General features: G+C 47.9%; 1 protein-coding gene across 1 annotated transcript in view; it reads left to right on the forward strand.

Moving 5' to 3' along the window:
- Nucleotides 1–14,260: 14,260 nt before the first annotated feature.
- The window catches only part of Il21r (interleukin 21 receptor), a 34,520-nt gene continuing 31,601 nt past the window's right edge, over nucleotides 14,261–17,179 (forward strand). The window contains exon 1 of the mRNA XM_075972148.1: nucleotides 14,261–14,745. The gene's annotated coding sequence lies outside the window, so the exon portion shown is untranslated. The remainder of the gene's footprint in view (nucleotides 14,746–17,179) is intronic.

The following is a 17,179-nucleotide window of genomic DNA, read 5'->3' on the forward strand; positions in this document are numbered from 1 at the left end:
GATGGAGGTGGGTGGTCCTTGGACTTCCCACAGGGCAGGGAACCCTGATTGCTCTTTGGGCTGACGAGGGAGGGGGACTTGACTGGGGGAGGGGGAGGGAAATGGGAGGCAGTGGCGGGGAAGAGACAGAAATCTTTAATAAATAAATAAATTTAAAAAAAATATCCAAGTTTTTATAATTAATAATAAATCTGTGTCACTTTTTTTTTTTTGTGAGCTGGTGGCCCCAAAAGAAAAATCCATCACAGTTTACCATCTTTTCAGCTGCTTATTGTTAGCACTCAGGCGTCTGTACCGGCCTGCCCTTGGGGTTCTGATGGGATACACCCTAGCACTCAGGCATCTGTACCGGCCTGCCCTTGGGGTTCTGATGGGATACACCCTCAGCTGCAGCCACTAAGAGCAGCTCCTGTGCACGTTCACTGTGTTCTCTTTTAAATGAGCCCTGCCCGTCTCCCACCTTCCCACCTCTCCTCCCTCCCCCTCTCTCTCCTTCCCTGCCCGTCTTTCTATCTATTCCCCCCTCTACCTCTCTCTTCTGTTTTGTTGCTCCTGTACCCAGCGTCTGCTCTCCTTCTTCCCATTCCCTCTTTTTATGTTCCCTTTCCCCTAATAAAAAACCCTCCATGTAAGTAGCCTTAGACGCACTGGCACAGGAGACCACTTCCTAAATATAACACCAGTAGCACAGACACTGAGAGTGACAATTAATAAATGGGACCTCCTGAAACCGAGGTACTTCTAGAAGGCAAAGGACATAGTCACTAAGGCAAAACAGCAGCCTACACAATGGGAAAAGATCTTCACTAACCCCACATTGGACAGAGGACTAATCTACAGAGTTTATAAAGAAGTCAAGAAACTAGACATAAAATTACCAAATAATCCAATCAAAAAATAGGGTACAGATCTAAACAGAGAATTCTCAACAGAGGAACCTAAAATGGCTGAAAGACACTTAAGGAACTGCTCAACATCCTTAGCCATCAGGGAAATGCAAATTAAAACAACTCTGAGATTTTATCTTACACATGTAAGAATGACCAAGATCAAAAACATTGATGACAATATATGCTGGAGAGGATGTGGGATAAAGGGGACACTCCTCCATTGCTGTTCAGCCACTTTGGATTTCAGTATGACAATTTCTCAGAAAATTAGGAAACAATCTACCTCAAGACCCAGAAATACCGCTTTTGGGTATATCTCCAAAAGATGCTCAATCATGCCACAAGGACATGTGCTCAACTATGTTCATAGCAGTATTGTTTGCCATAGCCAGAACCTGAAAACAACCTAAATGCTCCTCGACCGAAGAATGGATAAGGAAAATGTGATATATTTACACAATGGAGTACTATACAGTGGTAAAAAAAATGACATCTTGAAATTTAATGCAAATGGATGAAACTAGAAAAAAAAAGACATCCTGAGTAAGGTAACCCAGACCCAGATAGACAAACATAGAATGTGTACTTACTCATAAGTGGATATTAGACATAAATTAAAGAATAACCAGCCTATAGTTCACAATTTCAGAAAAGCTAGGTAACAAGGAAAACCCTAAGAGAAACATGCATGGATCCTCTTGGGAAAGAGAAACAAATAAGATCTCTTAAGAAAAGATTGGGAGTATGTGGGAGGGAGGAGAAAGGAGGGTGGGATGGGAGGGGAGAGAAAAAGGGGAGGAAGGAGGAGAACATGAGGAAATGGAATGCTCAAGAAGGGGGAAGGACAGAGAGGGAGAGCAAGGAAAGAGATACCTTGATTGAAGGAACCATCAAAAGGCTAGCAAGAAACATGGCACTAGGGAAATTCCCAGGAATCCTCAAGGATGACTCCAGCTAAGACTCTAAGCAACAGTGAAGACGATGCCTAAACTAGCCTTACCTTAATTGTCATCATAGAACCTTCATCCAGCAACTGATGGAAGCAGATGAGGAGTGATAATATGAGCAAAGGGGTCAAGATCATGATGGGGTACCCACAGAAACAGCTGACCTGAGCTCGGGGGAGCTCACTGACTCTGAACTGATAGCAGCAGAATCTACATAGGACCAAACTAGGTCAACTGAAAGTGGGGGACAGTTGTGTGGCTTCGACAGTCTGTGGGATCACTCGCAATGGGACCAGGATTTATCCCTAGTGCTTGAACTGGCATCTTGGAGCACGTTCTCTTTGGAGGGATACCTTGCTTAGCCTTGGTCCTGCCTCTCAGTGAAGTGTCAGACTTTGTTGACTCCCCACAGGAAGCCTTACCCTTTCTAAGAAGTGGATGGGGGGCGGAGATGTGGGGTGGGAGGAGGGTAGGGAGTGGGAATGGGGCTATCTATGTAAATGAGAAAAGACTGTACTGAAAAAATTCTTAATAAAAAATAAAAAAGGAAAAAAAAAACCCTCCACGTAAGTTCTGTCGCATGGCATCTTTCTCTCACATGCTGCTTCTTTTTGTTTTTTAAATCACAGCACTCATTGTCCTCCAGATGACTGTGCAGTGCCCCTGTCTGCCCGGTGTGCCTCAGGTTCTTTACCCCGCTGTAATCATGATTAGCGGGGACTTCTCTTACTCTCCGATCGCCCTCCATACAGACTGCCACCACAGAGAGCAACTCAAGTGCATAAAGCCAAATGGCCACAGCCCACCTGTTTCTCAGACAGGGTCTCACCTTGTACCAGGTGAAAAAATCATTCAGATTTCTTGTTCGTCCTCATGGACACCCTGGAAGCAAGGCCTACTCTTCCCCAGGAGTCCTGTTCTAGTGGGTTCCATTCTAGTTGCCTAGAGCAGTCACATGTTCCTTAAAGCACTTTGGTTGGCTGCCTGATCTTCTCTGGTACCCCCCAGGCTCCTTTGGTAGAGACCCCATCTCCAGATGGTACACTACTGAGAGATGATTGGATCATGGGGCTTCTGACCTAATCAATGTATTACTCCACGAAGGGCGAAGACCTGAGTAGATTGTGGGAACCATAGAGGGTCTGCTGACTGGAGGAAGTGAGTCACTACACACAATGTCTACTGTCTTAGTTACTGTTCTCTTCCTTTGAAGAGACGCTATGACCAAAGCAACTCTTACAAAAGAAAACACGTAGTTGTGGGCTTGCTTACAATATTAAAGGGTAAGTCCATGACTATCAGGGCAGGAAGCAGGCAGGCATGAAGCTGGAGCAGTAGCTGAGAGCTTTACATCCTGGTCAGCATGAAGCAGACAGAGAAAGACACTGGGTCTGGTGTGGGCCTTTGAAACCTCACAGCCCACCACCAAGGGCCTACTTCCTCCAACAAGGCCACACCTCCAAATCCTTCTAATCCTTCTCAAACAGTTCCACTCCCTAATGACTAAGAACTTAAATATACGAGCTTAAAGGGGCCATTTCCATTCAGACCACCACACCTACCTTGTTCCCTCCGTGCCACCATGAGGTGTGAGCAGTCCTGTTCTTCTCTGCCTTCTCTCCCATGTAGCTCTACCTCACTGAATGCCCACAGCAGTGGATCCATGAAGTCACGCAGTTCTGAATGCAAACCTTTGAAACCCTGAGCCAACACAAAGCCTTTCTCGTGTAGGGAGGCTCAGACAGTCTGCTCACTGCCATATTTGCTCTCCATGGTTCCGAGTTGTAACTCATCTGGTCCTTTTGGAAACCCAAAGTCATGGAGCCCCTCTGATAGACAAAACGGCCTGTTGAGGAACACTGCTAAGGAAGAGTAGGGGACATTTCACTGGAACAAGCCTCAAGGAGGAGCTTCCTAGGGACCCAGGAGGAAGGCTGGGCTGCATATTGTGGATCTGATATGGGGAGCTTTCTCCTCACTGGCTCAGTGACCTTGTGTTTGCTTTATGGGCGTATCCATCAGTGGTTAAACAGAAAGGAAACACCAGTAAGTCACAGCATATTCTGTTATGTATGCATGAGCAGAGGGGACACAGTCACCTGCTGTCATCCCCTGCCCTGTCTGACATCACATCAGCAGGGCAGGGATTTGAGAACAAGATACAAGTGCCTCGGAATTTTGAAAATCTCTTTCCACACTGGACTCTCCAGTGGGCCAGCAATCCTAGACACCGATTCCTTTGATAAATGTTTGGGAAATTCATCCAGAATTAAAATTTAAGTCAATCAGTAGATCTGTCCCTCGAGAAAGTCAGAAGACCAACAAGACAGATGTGACTTGTCACAGACAAGATCCAGAGTCTCACTCTAGCTCATGGTGGTCTAGAACTCACCGTGTTGCCCAGGCTGTCCTTGAATGTAGGACAGTCCTTCTTCCTCAGCTTTCTCAGTGCTAGGACAATAGGTAGGAGCTGGCACAGTTGACTTTGTTATTTATTATTTCTCAGCACTCTTTGTTCCCCATAAGATTAAAAAAAACAAGCCGGGCGGTGGTGGCGCACGCCTTTAATACCAGCACTTGGAAGGCAAAGGCAGGCGGATCTCTGTGAGTTCAAGAGCAGCCTGGTCTACAAGAGCTAGTTCCAGGACAGGCTCCAAAACCACAGAGAAACCCTGTCTCGAAAAACCAAAAAAAAAAAAAGATTAAAAAAACAAATGCATAATCCAGGTGTGGTGGTGTATGCCTTTATCCCCAGCTATTGTGAGGCAGAGGCAGGCAGATCTCTGTGAGTTTGAAAGCAGCTTCAGCTACAGAGTGAGCTCCAGGACAGCCAGAGATATACAGAGAAACCCTGTCTCAAAAAAAAATTTTAAATGCATAAGCAATAAATATAGATCTGTTAGTGGGTGTTAAATAAAGGTGTAGTTTGTGACAATAATAATATAAAGAGAGAAGCTGTGGGACTGTTGTGTGTGTGTGTCTGTCTGTCTGTCTGCTTTCTCTCTACGTCTCTCCCTCTCTCCTTCCCTCTCTCTAGTACGGTCTCATTGTGTAGCTCATGCTTGGGTTTGAGATCCTCCTCTTCAGCCTGTCATAGTCTTGGATCACAGGTCCACCATACCCAGCACAAATAGAGTTTTGAATGTTATTAATACCAAATTGAACTAAACTCAAGTTACATCTTTCTTCTTTTTATTAATTTTTTATTCATTTTACATACCAACCCCAGTTCCCCTTCCCTCCTCTCATCCCATTCTCTCCCCCACCTCCTTCCTACCTTCCTTCATTCACTCCTCAGAAAAGGTAAGGCCACCCATAGGGAATCAACAAAGTATGACTTATCAAGTTGAGGTAGGACCAAGCTCTTCCCTCCTGCATCAAGGTTGAGTGAGGCATCCCACCATAGGGAATGGGTTCCAAAATGCCAGCTCGTGTGCCTGGGACAGATCCTGGTCCCACTGCTAGGTGCCTCACAAACAGATCTAGCTATACAACTGCCACCCACATTCGGAGAGCCTAGGTTGGTCCCATGTAGGCTCTCTAGTTGTCAGTCTAGAGTCCCTGAGCTCCCACGAGCTTGGATCAGCTGTCTCTGTGGGTTTCCTCATCATCCAAATTACATCTTTATAAATGTAAATATAAATGTAAAGTGCAAAGCCACTGGTAATCATTAAAAATAACTTTAAGAAACAGACAATGAGGAGAGTATATAAACAATACAGTAGGAGAAAAATCAATCAAACCCTAAAGATAGAGATCCTGAGGGAACTGAGTGACAGACAAAGGCAAACAGCAAAATGCAGAGCAATCCCTGCTGGTAATCGCTTCACACTTAGTGTTTAAGATACACATTGGCAGAAGGGATTTAAAAAGCATTATCCAACTATATGCTGTCTACAAGACACAAACGAGTTTAAAGTGAACGATTTAAGAGGACATTTCATACAAAGAAAACCCAAGAGCTCTGAGTGGTAACACCATGAAAAACAAAGTTTAAGGAAAAATTATTTCAAAAAGTAAACAAGAGTATATGCTAACAAACATGTAAACTCATAGGAAACATATAATAGCCATATGCATCCCATGAAGCAAATATGGACAGAACTGAACAGGAACACCGGTGTTATACCATAATAGTTGGCAGCTTCAGTGCCACACTTTTAATAATGGAGAGATCAGCTAGGCAGAAGGCATCGAGGAAAGGAAACTGGAATGATGTTAAAAAACCAATTAGAGCAACAGACAAGCATAGCACCCCATCAAAATCAGCCATGGCCAGAAGGAACAGACGGAGCATTCTACAAGGCAGATCTTGGGGTTAAGCCACGAAGCAAGTCTTCATAAATGTGGTAGTTTGAATGAAAATGGTTCTGCTAGACTCATATATTTGAATATTTAGTCATCAGGGAGTTCAACCATTTGAGAAGGATTAAAAGAAGTAGGAGGCGTGGCCTTGTTGGAGGAAGTACGTCACATTGTCACATCCGGGTGAGCTGGGTGGTTTCAAAAGCCCACACTATTCCCAGCTAGTTTTCGCCTTGGGCTTGCAGATCAGATGTGAGCTGTCAGCCACTGCTCCTGCACCATGCCTGCCTTGCCAGGTGTGGTCGTGCACACTTTAATTCTAGCACTGGGGAGACGGAGACAGGCAGATCTCTGTGAGTTTGAGGCCAGCCTGGTCTACAGAGTGAGTGAGAGAGAGATTGGAATTCCATTGTTTTCTCTGACACAGTGTTAGAAAAGCGGAAAGTGTACAGCCGTGTGAGTTACACAGCACACCCTAACCAGCCAATGACTCCCAGGACTCACAAGAGAAATCAGAAAGCAAAGATGAATGAACACAACCGTCCTGATTTGGATGTTACCCAAGTCCCACGTGCTCAAGGTTTGCTGATCAGCGTCTGGTGCTATGGGGAGGTGGCCGAGCATTTAGGAGGTGGGACCTAGTGCGGGGAAGTTGGGTGATTGGAGGTGTACTTTTGAGGACACTATGGCAACTCCAGCCTCTCTTTCGAGCTTCTCGGCCACACTGAGATGAGCAGGTTTCTCCCTTCACAGACCACCATCACAGCAGGTTCCCTTGCTACAGGTTCAAAAGCAACCATGGACTGTGAAAATCCTGAAACCTGGAGCCTAAATTAACCTTTCCTCTTTTTAAGCTGAGTTCTCAGGTGTTTTGTCAGAGTGCTGGAAAGCCAACACACCAGCACACCAAAACTTACAGGGAATGTATTGAAAACCAAGAGAGTAGGAGCTGCAGACACATTCTTTAGGCACAGACCAATAGCCTAGCTACACTCTTTTACATGACTGTCGGGGGCCGCAAACACTGGAATCTTGGCCCTTATTTTTTTTGCATTTTTAACTATGTGTATACACATGTGCAGCTGCCAGAAGAGGCCAGAGCTGTCAGATTGCTCTGCAGCCAGATTATAGGAGGTTTCCAGTTCTCTAGCATGGACACTGGGAACTGGGCTCAAGTCCTCTCTGCAAGAGGAGCAAACACTCCTAACTGCTGAATCATCTTTCCAGCCCCTTAACTGTACTCCTTAAGGAACTAGAAAAAAAAAGTGAAACCCAATGCTTGCAAAAGAGATTAAGTAATACACGTTAGAGTGGAGATAAATAAAAACCAGAAAAGCAGAAGAGAGGATCGGCAGATCCAAAAGTTATTTCTTTGAACAGAAATTGGCAAAGTTTAACAAACCTTTAGCTAGACTAACCAAGAAAGACAGATAATTAAAATAAGATCAGAAATGGAAAGGGAGATGGCGCCTTCGTGCACATAAAAGCCAGAATTTTGTGATCACCCATCATTAAAATCAACTCAAAGAAAGAAAGAAAGAAAGAAAGAAAGAAAGAAAGAAAGAAAGAAAGAAAGAAAGAAAAGAAACTCTTAATAGACATAACAAAACAAACAAAGTAGGAAGTTGAACTGGTCACCCACAAAACTCCTAGCAAAGAGACAAGCCCAGCCTTTCCTGGAGAATTCTCATCTTCTTCCACAAAATAAAAGAGGAGAAAATGATTCCTAAGTCACTATGGTGCCAACTCCAGACAAGGACACCAGAGGGGAAATTTAAAAAAAAGAACCTAGAACAACAGTCCTTATGAGCATAGACACAAAATTCCACAACAAGGGTACTGGGGAAAAAATGAGGAGCAAGGTAAACAGACTCTAACTCATGACCGCGTGGTTTTGCTGTGTGTTCAAGTCTTGGTTGCAAGCTGCCTAGATTTGAGAAGTGGCTGGATGATGAGGTCTCTGACCTGATGACACTGTTGGGAAGAAGTGGAGCCTGCTTGGAGTAAATACACCTACTCCCTCATCTGTCTCTGCTTCCTGGCTCATGTGAGGTGAGCAGCCCTATTCTCCCACACCCCCGCCATCATGAAGCTCTGCCTCGCTATTGCCTAGAAGAAACAGACCAAGCAGACTGAAGCCCCTGCAACTTTCAGCCTCCCAAATCTCCCCCTTTTTCCCACTGTCCTATCAAGAATGTGTTAGCCATGAAAAGTCTGACTAAGTAGAGTTACCTCAGGAATGCAAGGGTGGTTCAACACAATGTGAACCACCACAGTCCATGATAGAGGCTAAGGGGGAAAAAACCCCACGTGGGTATCTGTTATAATGCAAACTAGGAACAAAAGGGACTTCCCTCAACTTGGTAAAGGACATGAGCCAAAGACTCTCAGTCAACAGCACGCTCACAAGCCCCAAAACCCTGAAACTTTCCCGTAAGGTCGCCCACTCTGCCACTGCTGTTCAACCTTGCACCAAATGTTTTAACCTGACAATTCAGCCGGAAAAAGAAATGTAAAAAACAACCCAAAGGTGAGACTGCCTTTGTAAATGATGGCATGATTCTAAATACATAAAGTCCAAAAGTCCATGGAGCAATCACTAGATGTGATGAATGGCCTTAGCGAAGCAGTGGTGTGCACGCACCATCAGTGTTTCTGCCCATGTGAGTCCGTGCTAGCAAGGAAGGCTACCTCACAGGTAGAATTCTTAGCAATAGAGAAACCAAGGCAACGCAAGGTGTGTTCAGGGAGCAGTGCAGAACACCCTAAAGAGAATTTAAGGAAACACAGGTAAGTCACAAGACAACCCATGCCCACGAAGTAAAACAGTTAACATTGCCAAAATGGCAGCATTTCTAGAGGCAATCTATGAGCTGAAGGTAATCCCTGTCAAATCTCAGTGCCTACTTTTACTTTTAATGGAGAAGGTGTGTTTGGAAGTGGGTAGAAATGGTTAAAACCTTCTCTAGGAAAACAACCAAGTTGGAGAACATAAAGTCTCAATTTCAGAATTTACCACAGGTCTCTAGTGTTAACTGAGTGCTGCCAGCACAGGAAAGACCAGCAGAGATCTGGGGACATATCTGGGGACAGTTGGTAGTCTAGAAGGGGGAACTTCATGCCTAAAGACAATTGATTTTCAAACACCAAGACAGGTCACCGGAGAAAGAAGGGTGAGGGAGGAGGCTGTGGGATATTTGGCCTTGACCCTGGAAACCCTCAAAAGCTGATGCAAAGCAAGCCCAGGGTGAAAGATCACCTCACCTCCCTAGGAATGCTGTCATTCAAAACCTCAGGATTAGGGTCTGGGGAGATGGCTCAGCCATTAAAGTACTTGCCGTGCAAGCAAGAGGCCTGGGGTTCAGCTGCCTAGAATTTATGTAAATGCCCGGTGGGCATGGGGGCCCATCTGTAATTCCAGCCTTAGACAAAGGAGACAGAAGGTCCCAGAGTAAGCTGACATGTCCAACTAGCCACAGAGGCAAGCCGTTGGCTTGACTGAGACCCTGCCTTGGTGAATAAGGTTGAGTGATTGAAGAAGAGTTGAGACACTTCAGGCCTTCATACATCCATACACACATTATCCATACACAGGAAAAGAAGGAAGGAGAGAAAAAAAATCAGGAACAGCAAGTGTAGAGAGAGTGGACCTTCCCTGCTTGTTGATGGGTAAGTGATACAATGCAGCCACTGTAGACCAAAAGCTAGCCAGTTCTTTTAAGTAAACAGAATTATTATATAGCTCAGCAGTTTAACCCCAGGTATATCCACAGGAGGCTTGAGGACTCTTGTTTACTCAAAGGCTGGTATCACCCAAAATCAAGAAAGGACGAAAAAGGCCACTATCCACACAAATGCTCACCAGTGCATGGAAGCACAGCTGGGACAGTCCTTCCATGCCACCGGATGTTACTCAACAACGAAGATGACTATCATTTATTCTACCACATGGCCGAGTCAAAGTCTACTCTGAGTGAAAGAGGCTATTTACAAAAGATACATCATTCCCAACATATGTGACCTTCCCAGAAAAGATGTGAAGCCGAGTCACCCGCAAACATATCAGATACACCCGGGAGTGCAGATGGAGCTGGCATCTCGCAGGAGGGCTCTGTTTAGGGGACGGAATGTTCCACCAACTTAGCCGCAGTCATGGGTGTCCAAATCACCAAGGTGACTTTAAAAAAAATCATTGAATTGTACAGCTACAGTGCCCAAAATATATGTTAAGCAAATCTCTCCTCCAAGAAGTGATTTAAAAAAAAATTAAAAAGAGGAAGTGGGTTAGAGAAGGTTTATCCTGTTATTTCTTCTCAGAAGACCCCCGGGCAGAAGAGCAGAGTGACCACTTTCTCTCCTTGGCCAGCTCTGCTATTTGGAGTGCTGGGAACGTGTGTGAGAGCCTCAGAGATCTCTCCAGGGCTAACAGCTACCCTTGATGACTTTTAACAGAGCAAGAGGGACCCTCCCCTGAACACAGTTCTACTTCAGAGGTCAATGCTCATTCAGCCAGCTGGACACGACCAGCTCGCGACCATCCACTTAAGTACCAGTGGACTAAGCAGCCTTGGCTATATCCCCCACCCACCCACGCCATGTCTTCAGCTCTGCTCCCCTGCCCTGAATCAGTATCTTAGTGTGTAGTCAGGCTGGTCTTGAACCTGCTGTCCTCCTGTGTCAGCGTCCTGAGTGCTGAGATTGCTAGAGTGGACCACTCCTTCACATATGTAAACCCAATTGAGCTGCTTCTCTGCAAGCTTGACAGGAATTCTCATTTCCATACGAACCAAATCTGCCTTCTTCCCAGCTGCACCGGCAAGGAGCCCAGAAGTGAGTGTCCTATGTGGCTCTGACCCTCCGCTCTCTGTATTCTTTCCCATCCTCTGTACTTGTACACCCTGCCTTATATGATGCCCTCAGGATGTCGGTCAGTCTGTCTGTCTGTCTGCTGTCTGCTCTACTAGAAACGGGCTCCACAAGGGCTGTTATTGGTACATCTTTCAGTGGAATTTCCTCAGGACATACCCAAGGGCCCAGTTGATAAGGAAGGAGGGAGGGAAGGTGTGGGCTGGCTGAGTTGACAGAGAAGGGAATGAGTGGGCGGGTGGTGGAGAGGGGGTGGAGCTGACTGCCTCCTGCCCACCCACACTCAGAAGTAGTTCAGTGAGTTGGATGGAGGGTGGGTGTACCGTTCAAACCCGCTCCCTGGGTTGTGACCTTGGGCAAGTTCCTTGACTTCCGAGGAAAGTGAAAATTCAGAAGGCAAGGCCACTTTCAGGGTTCAACCCTCCACATGGGGGTGGGGAGCGCGTCCCTGACAATGCGCAGCTGCATAGTTCATCTCGCTGATAGCAGGGACTCTGCAGATAGTGAGTAGCTCCTCTTCTATCCTGCCTGTGAGTTTGCTCAAACTCCGGGCTAAGACCTCGGAAGAGTCACTGTGAAGATCAAGAAAGGAGAAAAAGAAAGAAAATCAGAGAAAGGAAAAAGAAAGGCTAGCTTCCCCCAGAAACTCTCTCTCCAGGCATGAGGTCCTGGTCTCAGGGAAGCCTAGAGCTGATACTAACCATGAGGGACCCTGTAGGAAGGTCCTTGAACACAGTTGTGGAAAGGAAACCTCAAAATAGACATGAAAAGTGGAATGCTCTTTCTTAACCGGCCTTTCACAGACACTGGCCAGTGTGAAAGTAATGGTGTGTGTATCTGAACCAATCAGGGTCATGGAGGCAGCTCAAAGTTGTCCCCACCCCTCCTTGCAAACCCCTATCTGGATGCACTCCTTTTAGGCTCCAATGAACTAGGTTCAAATACTGGCTCCCATGCCTCATAGGCTGAGGGGTGCTGGTTTCCTCTCCTGTGCTGTGGAATATTAGTTAAAGGTGTGATACATTCCTTTATGCTGTGGATCATTTGTTTAATGATGCAAAGATGTGTTGCATTCTTTTATGTTGTATTTATTTAACTCTGTGAAGCTCTGTTACTTTGCCTGTCTAAAACACCTAATTGGTTTAATAAAGAGCTGAACGACCAATAGCTAGGCAGAAGAAAGGATAGGGCGGGGCTGGCAGAAGAGAGAATAACAAGGAGAAGGCGAGAGAAGGAGGAAAGAGGATAGCAGGGGTCAGCCACCCAGCAACACGGCCAGCCACGGAGTAAGAAATAAAGAAAGGTATATAGAATAGAGAACAATAAAAGCCCAGAGGCAAAACATAGACAGGATAATTTAAGAAAAGCTGACAAGAAATACACCAAGCTAAGGCTGGGCATTCATAAGTAAGAATTTGTGTGATTATTTGGGAGCAGGTTCTCCCAAAAGTAAACAAACAAACAAGCAAACAAATAAAAAGCCATTTCTAAGACACAATCTCTTCATCTGTGAAATGGGAGCAGGCCTGTTGACCAAGGTCTGGAAGGAGCTGGTGGCTGTTTGGCTCTCCCTCTGTGGGGCTGCTGGGTCAGAGCTGCCTGACTTCTGTCTTCTGAATTCCCAAATGTTTACTCATTGCCCCTCTTCTCCTGGACTTCCCGTTTGCTTGGAGACAAGAAAACAGACTGAGGGATTTCTTTTCTATTCCACCCGTCAGAGAAGTCTGCCAGCCACATGCCAGCTTCATTGTACCTCAAGGAATGGTGAGATCAGAGTCTCCACGCTTTACCGGTTGCCAGGAGCTCACCCGTGTTTCTCTCAGGGCAGAGGACCCTGAGGTCCACAAACGGAAGGTCTCTCCTCTGGGTCCCCAGCTGGAAGATGCATAGCCCCTGCTGGAGACTTGGGGGGCTCAGGAGAGGAAAGGAACTGAAGACTGTGCCGTCTCCAGACGCACAAAGTGAGGAATCTGATGATTGACGGAAGTCCCGGGCCTGGCCCTCTCATCCTGGGCATGGATGAGTGCTTTGTCATGCATGTTATGCTTAAACTGTTTTGAAACATAAACAAATCTTGTTTCTCACGTGTGTGTATCTTGAGGGGATCGATGCTGCCAGTGGGTGAGAACTTAGGAGCTGCCTCGAGAGTGACCGTAGGCAGGGCACTGGGTTCAGGTCAGCATCCCTTTCATTGGTGGAGTGTTGGACAAGTCCCTTCAAAGGCTGACTAAGCACTGGCCTGCTGGGTCCAAGTGTGGGCACTGAGTGAGGACCAAAGTATCAGTCTGCCCAGGACAGATATCGTATAAACCAAATGTGAGTTCTGAAGAGGTGAGAGGATTTGGAGGGCAAGTCTCAGGGGATCCTAAAAGTTGCTGTAAAGTTAGGCAAGACACCCTTGGACTGGAAAGGGAAGAGGCTGAGGCAGGAGGTTGTCTATGGTTTCACAGGAATGGTACCTCAGCAGGGTCAGAAAAACGTATGGAAATCCCACTACCTTGAATCAACTTGAACTTTTGATAATAAAGTCCTTTCTCCTGAAAAAAAAAAAAAGAAAATTAAAGTCGGGCCGTGGTGGTGCACTCGGGAGGCAGAGGCAGGTAAATCTCTGAGTTCAAGGCCAGCCTGGTCTATAAGATCTAGTTCCAGGACAGGCTCCAAAGTTACAGAGAAATCCTGTTTCAAAAAATAAAAAGAAAAAGAAAAGAAAAAGAAAATTAAAACAATTGTTTTCTATTTCTTTCTTGAATTCCCAGCTCTGTGTGGCTGCCCTGTCCTCCTGGCTGGGTATCCACACTTGACAACCGGGCACAACAAGACTCTCAGGTCTCTCTCCTTCAGGGCAGCAGGGAGAGTCCTCCTTCCTACAGTGCTGAGGCAGGGGAGTAGTGCTTAATGTAGAAAGTCTGGGTCATGCTGAGGGGGCAGGCAAGGGACAGAAAAAATGGACCATTTATCCACCTGCAGGAGAAAGGTCACGAGTGGGTGTCCACCTTCTGTCTCTCCTGTCTGAGCTGAGGGGCTCAACGTGGATACTCAGGACCTTCTCACACCTGCGGTCAGTTTCTACATCCGTGAGAAGTGGGGAGTCCCACTTTACTGCCTGTCTCATGGGACAAGACTGTGAGGTCTGTGGGATGACGTCATCTGCCTGCCAGATGTCACCCCGTAGGCCCCAAATGTCTTGCTGAAGGGTAACCTTTGGGAAGCCGTGGGCGCCTGCTTGAAGGCGTCTTAGTTTTCTCGCCCCTTCTGGAGGACCTGGCTGGGCTGGGCGGGCACTGCTTACCACATCCTCCTGATCCCCACCCCTTGCCTGGCCTCAGACAGACACCACAGCCTCTGCTGGCGGCTCTGTGCATCAGGCGAGCGCAGCTGTCTGCCCACTTCTCCTGTGTGTGACTGACAGCTGCTTGCCGGTCTGACTTCAGGTCTGTCCATCCCTGGGGCGGCCAACTGGCCCCAGCCCCAGCTGTGCCCTGTCTCTGGCTGCCCCAGCTCTGCTGACTCCCTCTATGTAAGCCCTGTCTAAATGCCCAGCTAGCCCTCAGCCCCAGAACTGTCTCAGTGGTGACTCCTTTAGATTCTGGACTTGCACCGGACTGGACCCCGCCCACCTTCTTAAACCCACACCAACCAACATCACTCTGAGTCCCTCTGTGACTCCCACCCCCAGGAGGCCACCTGGTTGCCCCAGTCTGAGGAATGGCTTTCTGAGGAGGACCTTGAAGAAGCAGGTAAGTAGATGGTAGCCCTGTTTCTCCCTGAGCCGACGGTCCTCAGGCTTTTGCGTCGCACCGTGGTGGGACTCTGAGCTGTCCTGTGCCTGTGTCACCGCTGGGACACAGAGGCAGAGAAGGTTATATGCAATTAGACTTGGTAGAGTCAAGGCTGAGGTCCCTTGTTCAGCCGGCTTAGAATATCTGCGGGCTTTAGTGTGTGCTTGAGGGTTGTTGGAGGGTTGTGGAAGCAGGGGCATGGCTAACATGATCTCTTGCCTGAGCAAACGGCCTGCAAGAAGTGGTGGAGAGAAGAAAGTGAGATCTGGAGGTAGCTAGTCTGCCGGACAATGGGTCCTAGGTGGGAGCATTGGGAAGCTTCCATGGGGCTGTTTTGTGGGGAGGACATCAAAGATGACCAGCCACTGTGGTTTATTACTTAAACTCCATCTAATCCTTCCAGGCGGGTGGGCTGCCTACTTCACAGATAAGGAGACCTGGCTCCACAGGGGAAGTATGACTTTCCTTATGGGACTCGCCAGGATATGGCAAGGTGAGCAGTCCAACCAGGTGCTGCCATCCAAATCCAGGGCGTGGGTCACATGGTAAGAGACAACACCTCTTACATGGGGAGGAGAGAGGAGTCTGGAGGTTGTTGGAGACCTAGCCTGGAAGGATGGAGAAGGCAGAAGGGTTGAGTGAAGAAGCCATGGGACCTAACGCCCGTACTTAGGACTTGCCAAAGGGACCACAGCAGGTCACAGGGGCATGAGAGTGTCACAGGCAGCTCCTCCGAGAATACCTATGCCCCCGGAGGCAGCCTGGATGTGAGAGCACATGTCAGCCTTTCTAAGTCTCGCTGGAGAAACTGGGCAAGTCTCGCTGCTTCTTCCAGCCTTCTGGGTCCTTGTTTGATGTATCTGTGAAATGGAGAGCAAAGTGGCTCCTCTATCTCTGTGAGGCTCTTTAAGAGAACTCCGGGATGTCAGTGTCGAGATGATGATTTTAGGTGCTCCCACTCCCAGGCACCTTGACCTGTGGAGGAGGAGGACTAGACTAGATGCTAGGAGCTATAGAGAGAGCAGGAAAGGCTAGAACAGCCTTCTCTACAGAGTTGTAGGCACTTAGGGACCTCCCAGAATCCTCAGAGTCCAAGAGAGGCCAGTGGTCCCACAAAGTCCAGTGCATAGATGGCAATGCTGGGCTCCTTGGGGACACACCTGTCCTTGGGTTAAGAGTGATGGGGAGAGTCTGAGCAGAAATTGGAACCTGGCCTGTATGGTGGATGACACCCCATGAAAAGACTCACTGCCTGGAACACCACTTCAGGTAGTTCCTCAGAGGGCACCTGGCTGTGTGATCCCCACAGTGGGGTGCTTACTCTATGCAATATCCCTGCCCTAGAGCTGCGGTCTGGGCCTCACTGGGCCTCACAGAGAGAATGATAGAACCCCTGCCTGCTGGGCAGGGGAGATTGGTCCCTCGTCTGAGGCTTTCAACATGCCCGTCTCTAGAGGCCACTTCAGGCTTCTTTAGCCTGAGAGAGGGAGGAGAGAGTTGGTGCCATAAGGGGCGTCTGGCCCTGGAAGGTAGGTGGCTGTCAGTAAGGAGAACAGCATGGAAAAATGGACGAGAGGCAGCCAGGCTGCGTGCTCGGGGGAGGGCTTTCCTTTCTGTCCCAGGGCCAAGCAGCACCAGACAGCCTTGAGAAGGAGGGGCGTGCTTTCTCCCAAAGCCGGGCTCTGCATGGCAGGGAAGAGGGCAGCCATAGCCAGTCAGTGCCCTTGACAGGGGAAGGCCTACAGGGACTCACAGCAGGCCAGCGGGAGATAGTATCTGGTTTTCTTTAATTACTAGGTGTCCGCCTTGTTGCCGCTAACAAAAAGGGAAGGTTCTTTCTCCATGCCACCCAGTCTGGTTCAAATCTGTGATTCTCCTGTCTCAGCCTCCTGAGGGCTGGCATTACAGGTGTGTGCCACCCACTGTACCACATGGCTGTGATGGTGCTTCAGCACCTGCTAGTGAGAAAACTGAGACCAAGGGAGTTAAGGTGGTTTTCAAGGCCACCCAGGGAGCCACTTGGAGGGGCTTTGTCCCATGGAGGTGGGACAAAGTCTTCCCCAAGGAAGGGGTTCTCACCCTGGCCGCCTTTCCTTCAAATGCTGGTCCAGGGCCCCAGAAACACGAAGTGGGGGGAGCTGGGAGAGGCCCCACCCACAGCCCGCAGCTTGCAGGTGTTGCCCCCCTCCCCCACCACTCTGGCCCAGGACGAAGGGACTTTTCATGACAACTCAAACAGAAGCGCTGAGTAAACTTGGAACTTCTGAAACAACCTGAGAACATTCCCTGGCCAGGGCCCCTGAAGGACATCTGTACCAGGGCCTCAGCCTGCTGCTGTCCCTGCGGTCCCCAGGGAGGGTCAAAACACAGAACTGTCCCAGGAGGAGGGGCA

This window comes from Microtus pennsylvanicus, chromosome 5, assembly GCF_037038515.1.
Source record: "Microtus pennsylvanicus isolate mMicPen1 chromosome 5, mMicPen1.hap1, whole genome shotgun sequence".
NCBI lineage: Eukaryota > Metazoa > Chordata > Mammalia > Rodentia > Cricetidae > Microtus > Microtus pennsylvanicus.